The sequence below is a fragment of the Gigantopelta aegis genome, chromosome 12 (assembly GCF_016097555.1).
Source record: "Gigantopelta aegis isolate Gae_Host chromosome 12, Gae_host_genome, whole genome shotgun sequence".
Lineage (NCBI taxonomy): Eukaryota > Metazoa > Mollusca > Gastropoda > Neomphalida > Peltospiridae > Gigantopelta > Gigantopelta aegis.
The window spans coordinates 36422672-36435245 of NC_054710.1; the positions used below are offsets into that span (position 1 = coordinate 36422672).

General features: G+C 42.9%; 1 protein-coding gene across 1 annotated transcript in view; it reads right to left on the reverse strand.

Moving 5' to 3' along the window:
- Window positions 1-1690, reverse strand: part of LOC121386673 (vang-like protein 2) — a 64142-nt gene extending 62452 nt beyond the window's left edge. The window contains exon 1 of the mRNA XM_041517660.1: window positions 1393-1690. The gene's annotated coding sequence lies outside the window, so the exon portion shown is untranslated. The remainder of the gene's footprint in view (window positions 1-1392) is intronic.
- Window positions 1691-12574: the final 10884 nt, after the last annotated feature.

A 12574-nucleotide genomic window follows, 5' to 3' on the forward strand; every position in this document is an offset into this window, starting at 1 on the left:
AGTGTTTGAGATTAACAATATCCCGGTATCCCGGGGATACCAGAATTTAATTTTAGATAACAGACTTCAAGAACACAGTATTCCACTGGGATACCATATATGTAAATCCAGTAGCAGATAGTGATATTTTTTCCAGTCCACTACTTCTTGTGCTCAACTTGAAACTGCAAGATTTCATGCTAGTCAGAATGAACTATGGTCCGTCCAATCCTTCTACAAAAATGTTTTTAGTAAATAATTTCAGTTAGGCTTGATGTAAGAAAAAAGTAACAGTGTTGTGGAAATAAAAAAAAAATTAAGGCAAGAGCTCCACCCGTTCCCCCCATCATTTATAATAGTTTAGGGTTAGGGTTAGGGATAGAGTTAGGGCCTCATGCCCCACTTTTCTATATATACCCCATCAAAAAATCCCTCTTTAGATCGATAACTAATGGGGGGAACGGGCGGTACACTTTCCAAAAATTACAATTTTTGTGTGCAATTGGCTCAGAACTAAATAACTAGTAAGTAAATTTCACAGTATGACAAAAAGCATTGCCTGTGGGATGGTCTATAGTATTCCAATATTGATGTGATGAACTGTTCAAAGTGTTCCTTAGGCCTAGTATTTCCTAGTAAGAAAAACACTGAAGAGGAAGTAGCCATTATAAAATGTTTTCAATCAATACAGCCTTTTTTTATTTATTAAAATAAAAATTCACTTGCTTGATATTTGAATGTCAGGTAACCATATTCAAAAGTGGGATACTAAATTCTCAGGTGGGATACCTGATTTTAAAATGTTACTATCCAATTGGGATGATACTGTCCAAATTGTTTAATCTCGAACACTGCACTTTCTACATCCCTTCGGACTATTTTCCATTATAAATATAATCAGTTAATGGAACATTACTATTTCTGACTGCTTTCAAGCACCTATAAACACACTTCACTTCAGAGAGCCTATTACAGACCTATATGTGCCCCCCCCCCCCCCCCCAATTATGTAGTTTTGGTATGGCCCTGGAACAGTGGAAGCCATATCCTTTTTATTTATTTTTAACCCAACTCTAGCGGAGTACTTGTTTGATTGTAACTCATAGCCTATTTTATTGCTCTGCATATTTATTTAACGTGTTGGATAAAATGTCCGTATCAACAACTCGACTGATATAATCTGGTAGCCCGCGCTTTCTCATCCATTATCTTTGCAATTAACAACGTGCCCCCACAAACCAGCAACAGCATATTCACGCTGGCCAGGTGTTCTACGAAAGCAGTTTGGAAACGAAGACGGAATCTAAGCAGCTAAACGCTAGTTATTTTAAACTGAAGTGTAAATTAATGTCATATAAATCAGCATTACAAAAGAACAACGATTTGACAAACAGAATCTGCTAAAATACTTACCTATAAAGGCTATTCTTTGTGTGTAAAACCGAACTCCATTAGCCTCCATGTTTTCAAACAATGCCGTTCCTTTCACCTCCCTCGGATGGGCTTAGCCGACGAGTTCATCGATAAGATCCGCAAACACAACGAATTGGCAGGTGCGCCTTTAGGGGGAAAATGCAGATTAAAAACAAACATTTTAACCCGTATGTTAACTGTAATTATTAATCGATAAATATATTTTTCTGTCCTTTTCTCTCTCAAAAAAAGAGAAAAAGAGAGCTTATTTTTTATTTAACCTTGATAATATAAACTCTCGGTAAAATTAGTTCGTAGAGGGTTCCGTCGTCACAATTTGTGTAATCCAATATTTATTTACATGCTCATATACCACTAGACTTTCGAGCACTGGGTAATCCAGTCACAAAGATGTTGTCAACTCGCCCCAGCATTAATCCCCTTGGAGGAACGGATCCAGGATTTTATTAAGGGGGTATTTGTCATGTAGTGGTGTTTTGAATAGCGTATCGATGCACTCGGTAATTTCCGTATAATGTCAAGTTCGTTGTCAGTCGGGAACACCCATCTTGTAAATCCGACTTGTTTTCTGAACTGAGTTCATAGATGTGAACGAAGGAAGGGGCTGATATTAAATACTAGTAAGCTTTACGCTCGCTTGATGCGTGGTCGTTCTGGCTTTTGTTTATTCCAGCCAGTGCACCACGACTGGTATATTAAAGGTCGTGGTATGTGCTATCCTGTCTGTCGAATAGTGCATATAAAATATCCATTGCTACCCATGGAAAAATGTAGCGGGTTTCCTCTGATGACTATATGTCAAAATTACCAAATGCTTGATATCCAATAGCCGATTATTAATAAATCAAAGTGCTCTGGTGGTGTCGTTAAAGAAAACAAACTGTTCTTTAAATAAGCTTTAGTGCACTGAAGTGATTCACCTGTTTCACGGGTATAGGCTGGGGGATGTTGGGGTTTGACCCCCCTCCCCCCCTCCATTTATTAAATAATTTACAATGTAACATTAGCAGGGCTAATTGCTAAAAAAAAAATTGTACTAAATGGCTACCAAATTTAACCTTTGGCTCATTTTTTTTTTTTAAATTAGCCACTGTTGAATCATTTGGAAGGAATTACTGTCCATGCACATATTTGACCAGTACCGGATTTATAAGGGGGACAATTGCCCCGGGACCCCCTGCCAGAGCCCCCCCCCCCCCCCCTTCCAAACTAAGGACTTCCTTTATCTCCCCGGTCTAAATCCGGCCCTGTATTTGACAACTGGCTAACACTAAATTTGTTCCAGGGAGAGCCCTGTATTAGGTTGTATTCATATCTATAGGTGTTCAGGGAAAATGTAGGTTCCGCTAGATTTATATTCGACCCATATTCAGAGCACGCTACACAGGCACGGCGGAGCAGGGGGTACTGTGTGGGGAGTGGGGTGCTAGACCATAATTCTGAATCAAAAATATTATTGGTAGTAAATCATAAGGCAGAGATGAATTTTACTTACAGAATACAGGAACTTGCATTTCAGGACATCTAGTTTTAAACATTTTTACGGGAGTGCATACCCCGAAACCCCTAGAACCACCTACCCCCATGTCTACCTGCTTCCACCATGCCTGGTACGCCTCTGCATTTCATGTTTTAAATAATAATATTCATTCAGTTTGAATTTTCTTTGTTAGAAGCCTTGCTCAAACTGTGTGTTTTGTCCCTGCTGAAAATAACATCTTACGATACGCATCGTGATACAGAGATTCTGTTTGATACGTGATACAAGATATAAGTATACTATCGCCAGGGCCGTACCGTCCGGGGGGGCAGGGGGGCAGCTGCCCCCCCCCCCCCGAGAATCTTGTCCTTTTTTTTTTTTTTTTATATATCTCCAGTAATAGCATAGAAATGTTTAATCTTTATAGTATGTTAAAAATTATTTATAAAATTTAGTGCCCCCCATGGATTTTGGTCAGGGTACGGCCCTGATCGCGATACAAATATTGACATAATTAGGCCTAATACCCAGTGCAAGGAGCACACCTTCTACGTCCAAGTCGGAGTCCAGACTAAATTAATACCCATCCCTAGCGGTAATGTTATAAATTAAAGAAAATATGACACGTGCCAGGCCCGTAAGAACGATATTTGGTGTGTGTGTATGTGTGTGTATGTGTGCGTGCGTGTGTGTGTGTGGGGGGGGGGGGAGGCACAGTCTCTTGGAAGGGGGAGGGACGGCACAAGCCATACATTAGCATTATATTGAGTAGGACCCCGAAAACGCATATTTTCGTCCTCAAGTGGGGGGGGGGGGGGGGGCTCCCCCGGTTCCTACGAGCCTGCGTGCTACTATTATAGTTCATTTTAGAAACACAATTATATAAAATTAATAGGAAAATAAGTTTGGAAGATTAAAATAGGTCTATCTTTTAATGAACGTACCAATTACAGGGCCGTAGCTAGGATGTTTGTTGGGGGGGGGGGGGGGGGCATCTGAGTAGTTAATAGTCTAAAACTCCTTAAACGGTTAAGAAGATAATTTTTCCGGATTTTTTTGTTGTTGCCCCCCTCACCCCCCTCCTCCCCTCACCCCGCTAGCCACGGCCCTGAATTAGACAAATCAGTATCTGAATTGGATTTATGCATATGTCTTCGTTAGCTTTCGGAACGGCTAAGGTGGGAGGGTGGTCAACTCCCCTACCCTCCCCCTAATCCCCCAACTTGCACACACGCCTGAAATGCGTTTTAAAAGTAAGGTTTTTGTTGTTAAGGTACTAATCAAAATTATACCCCACTTTGCTTTGCTTATTATATATGATTTTTGAAAATCCGTGAATTGGAAAACTGAAAACTGTGTAAACAGTCACCATAATGGCCTGTAAAGCTCTATCCTAACCGACCGCGAGCGACGGTTAAGATACAACTTAACTGTGTATACAAATAACAGGCATAATCAATATTTAAAAAGCTGTTTATTATTCATGTTTAAACGTACTAGACTGCCCCTTCCCCATGTGCTGGAGCAAATCCTCGAATTCGTATAACAGAATAAATCAACTTCCGCTGAGGGGATTCGAACTACGGACTCTCATTACGAGAGTTAAGCGCTTTGCCAACTGAGCTAATAGGGAAATACCTACTAGCTACTGCCAGTGGGAGGAGTACTTTATACCAACACTACTACTATCGGGCAAAAACAATAGAGAAATTCAAACAAAATTAGGTGGCCTAAAAAAATGTCCGCACGCTTATGTTAAATTATAGATGTAATATCATCATATTGACAATGTATGTACAATATACACAATCAATCAGTCCATCAGTCCATCCATCAATCCTTTCATCCATCAATCACTCAACCAGTGCGTCCGTCCGTCTGTTCGTCCGTCCGCCAGCCAATCAATCAATCAATCAGTCATTCAATCAATCAATCAACCAACCAACCGATCAACCGATCAATCAATCATTTGACACGTATTTACCCCCACTGAAGGTTCAAGCACGTCTGTCTTAGGCACAGTTTCCGAATTTCCCGGCGGAGACAGGACACAATTCACACTTTGAAACGGTGAATACTACATCTGATATATCATTACGCTAGGCTCAGACTACCAACTGTAACACCGGAGTTGGCCAACTCGCCTATCTCTCGACTTCTACGACTGTCAAGTTGCTAGTCTGAGAGTCTGAGCACTATTGCAATTCCTACGACCGATCAGTTGTTAATCTGAGCGCACCCGTCGCAAGTTGGGAGTGTAGGAAACTACAACGCAATTGTCGAGTTGGCCGACTCCGTCGTGACAGTTGATAGTCTTAAACTAGCATTACACGTGATAGGTGTGATGATTAATACAGTCAGTGACAGTCAATTTGATATAAAAGTTTGTTTTGTTTAACGACACCACTAGAGCACATTGATTTATTAATTATCGGCTATTGGATATCAAACATTTGATAATTTTGACACATAGTCTTAGAGAGGAAACCCGCTACTTCTGTTTTTAGTAGTAACAAGGGATATTTCATATGCACCATCCTACAGACAGGAGAACACATACCACGGCCTTTGATATATCAGTCGTGGTGCACTGGCCTTACTGTTTGCATTTATCATAGTTTGACACTCAATAGACGATATATTTTTCGTGCTGGGGTGTCGTTAAACATTCATTCATTCATTTTGGTGCACTGGCTGGAGCGAGAAATAGCCCAATGGGCCCACCGGCGGGGATCGATCCCAGACCGACCACGCATCAAGCGAACGCTTTACCACTGGGCTACGCCCCCCCCCCCCCCCCCGTGGGAAAGTACATATAAGAGATCCCTTGTGCTGCTAATAGAAACAAATGTAGCGGGTTTCCCTGAATACTAGCCTATGTCTTAGAATTACCAATGTTTGAAATCCAGTAGCCAGCGTGCTCTAGTTGTGTCGTTGAACTTGACCACCATAAACAGCTCAATACCCCCCAATCAAACAAACAAACAAACAAAACACAAACACCCTCCCGTTATCTTTATTATTTTTACGATTAAAAAAATAAATGACGTTACTAATGGTGTTATTCAGGGGACGTAACTTGTACGTCTTAATATTTGTTCCTCGACCAGTTATCTTTCCTGTGACTCCTGATATGTCTACAGACAACTGTCATAACAATTATTATTATTTACGCTTTGAATGTTTTTATATAGCGTTAGTTCAGGGCCGTAGCTAGCGGGGTGGGGGTGGGGACCCCCCCCCCCCGAAAAAATCCTCTTCTTAACGGTTTAAGGAGTTTTAAACTTTTAACTACTCAGTTGCCCCCCCCCCCCCCCCCTCAAAATTTAAAAAAAAAAAATCCTAGCTACGACCCTGTAGTTGCTATATCACTTTTATTAATATATGAGGTTCATGGATATATTGGTTTGAACACGTAGGCCTACCCACAAAACCTGGCTGAAGTACACCCATTTTACACAAAAAGTTCTACATTTGAAGAAACCCTATAGCACTTACACATTTAACAGGAACATTATTGAAAGAGAGTGACATAGGCGTACGTGATCCCATTTGTGAAAGGGGGGCATGCTGTCTTTTGCCCGAATTAAACGAAAATGCCCGAATCTGGATAACATTTATATCTATTACCGTACTACCAAACAGTTATATAGGGTTGCAAACGAATCACTACGCATTTTTACATGGATTACAACTAATTTTGAGGGTAGAATGATGAAAATACATGGTAAAAAGGTCTCAGGTTAGCACATTTTGCCTGAATATCTGTATCATATTTGCCCGAAAGTTAGGTTTTGCTCTAGCACTAGGGGGAGGGGGGCAGTTGCCCCTGTCTCATACGCTTATGGAGGGTGCCGTTGCGTTTCTACCCGTAGTGTAATCATCATCTAGTGTAAGTGTCGGGTACTCGGGTCCGGGTGGAGTTTGACATATTTTAGAATCATCATCTAGTGTAAGTGTCGGGTACTCGGGTCCGGGTGGAGTTTGACATATTTTAGAATCATCATCTAGTGTAAGTGTCGGGTACTCGGGTCCGGGTGGAGTTTGACATATTTTAGAATCATCATCTAGTGTAAGTGTCGGGTACTCGGGTCCGGGTCGAGTTTGACATATTTTAGAATCATCATCTAGTGTAAGTGTCGGGTACTCGGGTCCGGGTGGAGTTTGACATATTTTAGAATCATCATCTAGTGTAAGTGTCGGGTACTCGGGTCCTCGAGTTTGGAATCATCATCTAGTGTAAGTGTCGGGTACTCGGGTCCGGGTGGAGTTTGACATATTTTAGAATCATCATCTAGTGTAAGTGTCGGGTACTCGGGTCCGGGTCGAGTTTGACATATTTTAGAATCATCATCTAGTGTAAGTGTCGGGTACTCGGGTCCGGGTGGAGTTTGACATATTTTAGAATCATCATCTAGTGTAAGTGTCGGGTACTCGGGTCCGGGTGGAGTTTGACATATTTTAGAATCATCATCTAGTGTAAGTGTCGGGTACTCGGGTCCGGGTGGAGTTTGACATATTTTAGAATCATCATCTAGTGTAAGTGTCGGGTACTCGGGTCCGGGTGGAGTTTGACATATTTTAGAATCATCATCTAGTGTAAGTGTCGGGTACTCGGGTCCGGGTGGAGTTTGACATATTTTAGAATCATCATCTAGTGTAAGTGTCGGGTACTCGGGTCCGGGTGGAGTTTGACATATTTTAGAATCATCATCTAGTGTAAGTGTCGGGTACTCGGGTCCGGGTGGAGTTTGACATATTTTAGAATCATCATCTAGTGTAAGTGTCGGGTACTCGGGTCCGGGTGGAGTTTGACATATTTTAGAATCATCATCTAGTGTAAGTGTCGGGTACTCGGGTCCGGGTGGAGTTTGACATATTTTAGAATCATCATCTAGTGTAAGTGTCGGGTACTCGGGTACTGGAGTTTGGTCATCTAGTGTAAGGTCGGGAGTTTGACATATTTTAGAATCATCATCTAGTGTAAGTGTCGGGTACTCGGGTCCGGGTGGAGTTTGACATATTTTAGAATCATCATCTAGTGTAAGTGTCGGGTACTCGGGTCCGGGTGGAGTTTGACATATTTAGAAGAATCATCATCTAGTGTAAGTGTCGGGTACTCGGGTCCGGGTGGAGTTTGACATATTTTAGAATCATCATCTAGTGTAAGTGTCGGGTACTCGGGTCCGGGTGGAGTTTGACATATTTTAGAATCATCATCTAGTGTAAGTGTCGGGTACTCGGGTCCGGGTCGAGTTTGACATATTTTAGAATCATCATCTAGTGTAAGTGTCGGGTACTCGGGTCCGGGTGGAGTTTGACATATTTTAGAATCATCATCTAGTGTAAGTGTCGGGTACTCGGGTCCGGGTGGAGTTTGACATATTTTAGAATCATCATCTAGTGTAAGTGTCGGGTACTCGGGTCCGGGTGGAGTTTGACATATTTTAGAATCATCATCTAGTGTAAGTGTCGGGTACTCGGGTCCGGGTGGAGTTTGACATATTTTAGAATCATCATCTAGTGTAAGTGTCGGGTACTCGGGTCCGGGTGGAGTTTGACATATTTTAGAATCATCATCTAGTGTAAGTGTCGGGTACTCGGGTCCGGGTGGAGTTTGACATATTTTAGAATCATCATCTAGTGTAAGTGTCGGGTACTCGGGTCCGGGTGGAGTTTGACATATTTTAGAATCATCATCTAGTGTAAGTGTCGGGTACTCGGGTCCGGGTGGAGTTTGACATATTTTAGAATCATCATCTAGTGTAAGTGTCGGGTACTCGGGTCCGGGTGGAGTTTGACATATTTTAGAATCATCATCTAGTGTAAGTGTCGGGTACTCGGGTCCGGGTGGAGTTTGACATATTTTAGAATCATCATCTAGTGTAAGTGTCGGGTACTCGGGTCCGGGTGGAGTTTGACATATTTTAGAATCATCATCTAGTGTAAGTGTCGGGTACTCGGGTCCGGGTCGAGTTTGACATATTTTAGAATCATCATCTAGTGTAAGTGTCGGGTACTCGGGTCCGGGTGGAGTTTGACATATTTTAGAATCATCATCTAGTGTAAGTGTCGGGTACTCGGGTCCGGGTCGAGTTTGACATATTTTAGAATCATCATCTAGTGTAAGTGTCGGGTACTCGGGTCCGGGTGGAGTTTGACATATTTTAGAATCATCATCTAGTGTAAGTGTCGGGTACTCGGGTCCGGGTCCGGGGAGTTTGACATATTTTAGAATCATCATCTAGTGTAAGTGTCGGGTACTCGGGTCCGGGTGGAGTTTGACATATTTTAGAATCATCATCTAGTGTAAGTGTCGGGTACTCGGGTCCGGGTGGAGTTTGACATATTTTAGAATCATCATCTAGTGTAAGTGTCGGGTACTCGGGTCCGGGTGGAGTTTGACATATTTTAGAATCATCATCTAGTGTAAGTGTCGGGTACTCGGGTCCGGGTGGAGTTTGACATATTTTAGAATCATCATCTAGTGTAAGTGTCGGGTACTCGGGTCCGGGTGGAGTTTGACATATTTTAGAATCATCATCTAGTGAGTGGAGTTTGACATATTTTAGAATCATCATCTAGTAGTAAGTGATCACTCGGGTCCGGGTTGGAGTAAGTGTCGGGTACTCGGGTCCGGGTCGAGTTCGACATATTTTAGAATCATCATCTAGTGTAAGTGTCGGGTACTCGGGTCCGGGTGGAGTTTGACATATTTTAGAATCATCATCTAGTGTAAGTGTCGGGTACTCGGGTCCGGGTGGAGTTTGACATATTTTAGAATCATCATCTAGTGTAAGTGTCGGGTACTCGGGTCCGGGTGGAGTTTGACATATTTTAGAATCATCATCTAGTGTAAGTGTCGGGTACTCGGGTCCGGGTGGAGTTTGACATATTTTAGAATCATCATCTAGTGTAAGTGTCGGGTACTCGGGTCCGGGTGGAGTTTGACATATTTTAGAATCATCATCTAGTGTAAGTGTCGGGTACTCGGGTCCGGGTGGAGTTTGACATATTTTAGAATCATCATCTAGTGTAAGTGTCGGGTACTCGGGTCCGGGTGGAGTTTGACATATTTTAGAATCATCATCTAGTGTAAGTGTCGGGTACTCGGGTCCGGGTGGAGTTTGACATATTTTAGAATCATCATCTAGTGTAAGTGTCGGGTACTCGGGTCCGGGTGGAGTTTGACATATTTTAGAATCATCATCTAGTGTAAGTGTCGGGTACTCGGGTCCGGGTAGTTTCGGGAATCATCATCTAGTGTAAGGGTACTCGGGTCCGGGTGGAGTTTGACATATTTTAGAATCATCATCTAGTGTAAGTGTCGGGTACTCGGGTCCGGGTGGAGTTTGACATATTTTAGAATCATCATCTAGTGTAAGTGTCGGGTACTCGGGTCCGGGTGGAGTTTGACATATTTTAGAATCATCATCTAGTGTAAGTGTCGGGTACTCGGGTCCGGGTCGAGTTTGACATATTTTAGAATCATCATGTAGTGTAAGTGTCGAGTTTGTCGGGTACTCGGGTCGGGTACTCGGGAGTTTGACATATTTTAGAATCATCATCTAGTGTAAGTGTCGGGTACTCGGGTCCGGGTGGAGTTTGACATATTTTAGAATCATCATCTAGTGTAAGTGTCGGGTACTCGGGTCCGGGTGGAGTTTGACATATTTTAGAATCATCATCTAGTGTAAGTGTCGGGTACTCGGGTCCGGGTGGAGTTTGACATATTTTAGAATCATCATCTAGTGTAAGTGTCGGTAAGTGTCGGCCCTACTCGGGTCCGGGTGGAGTTTGACATATTTTAGAATCATCATCTAGTGTAAGTGTCGGGTACTCGGGTCCGGGTGGAGTTTGACATATTTTAGAATCATCATCTAGTGTAAGTGTCGGGTACTCGGGTCCGGGTGGAGTTTGACATATTTTAGAATCATCATCTAGTGTAAGTGTCGGGTACTCGGGTCCGGGTGGAGTTTGACATATTTTAGAATCATCATCTAGTGTAAGTGTCGGGTACTCGGGTCCGGGTGGAGTTTGACATATTTTAGAATCATCATCTAGTGTAAGTGTCGGGTACTCGGGTCCGGGTCCGGGGAGTTTGACATATTTTAGAATCATCATCTAGTGTAAGTGTCGGGTACTCGGGTCCGGGTGGAGTTTGACATATTTTAGAATCATCATCTAGTGTAAGTGTCGGGTACTCGGGTCCGGGTGGAGTTTGACATATTTTAGAATCATCATCTAGTGTAAGTGTCGGGTACTCGGGTCCGGGTGGAGTTTGACATATTTTAGAATCATCATCTAGTGTAAGTGTCGGGTACTCGGGTCCGGGTGGAGTTTGTTTGATCATATTTTAGAGTTTGACATATTTTAGAATCATCATCTAGTGTAAGTGTCGGGTACTCGGGTCCGGGTGGAGTTTGACATATTTTAGAATCATCATCTAGTGTAAGTGTCGGGTACTCGGGTCCGGGTGGAGTTTGACATATTTTAGAATCATCATCTAGTGTAAGTGTCGGGTACTCGGGTCCGGGTGGAGTTTGACATATTTTAGAATCATCATCTAGTGTAAGTGTCGGGTACTCGGGTCCGGGTGGAGTTTGACATATTTTAGAATCATCATCTAGTGTAAGTGTCGGGTCGGGTCGGGTCGAGTTTGGAATCATCATCTAGTGTAAGTGTCGGGTCTCGGGTCCGAGTTTGACATATTTTAGAATCATCATCTAGTGTAAGTGTCGGGTACTCGGGTCCGGGTGGAGTTTGACATATTTTAGAATCATCATCTAGTGTAAGTGTCGGGTACTCGGGTCCGGGTGGAGTTTGACATATTTTAGAATCATCATCTAGTGTAAGTGTCGGGTACTCGGGTCCGGGTGGAGTTTGACATATTTTAGAATCATCATCTAGTGTAAGTGTCGGGTACTCGGGTCCGGGTGGAGTTTGACATATTTTAGAATCATCATCTAGTGTAGTGTCGGGTGTCGGGTCATCTCTAGGGTGTCGGGTACTCGGGTCCGGGTGGAGTTTGACATTTTAGAATCATCATCTAGTGTAAGTGTCGGGTACTCGGGTCCGGGTGGAGTTTGACATATTTTAGAATCATCATCTAGTGTAAGTGTCGGGTACTCGGGTCCGGGTGGAGTTTGACATATTTTAGAATCATCATCTAGTGTAAGTGTCGGGTACTCGGGTCCGGGTCCGGGAGTTTGACATATTTTAGAATCATCATCTAGTGTAAGTGTCGGGTACTCGGGTCCGGGTCGAGTTTGACATATTTTAGAATCATCATCTAGTGTAAGTGTCGGGTACTCGGGTCCGGGTGGAGTTTGACATATTTTAGAATCATCATCTAGTGTAAGTGTCGGGTACTCGGGTCCGGGTGGAGTTTGACATATTTTAGAATCATCATCTAGTGTAAGTGTCGGGTACTCGGGTCCGGGTGGAGTTTGACATATTTTAGAATCATCATCTAGTGTAAGTGTCGGGTACTCGGGTCCGGGTGGAGTTTGACATATTTTAGTAAGTGTCGGGTACTCGGGTCCGGGTGGAGTTTGACATATTTTAGGATCATCATCTAGTGTAAGTGTCGGGTACTCGGGTCCGGGTGGAGTTTGACATATTTTAGAATCATCATCTAGTGTAAGTGTCGGGTACTCGGGTCCGGGTGGAGTTTGACAT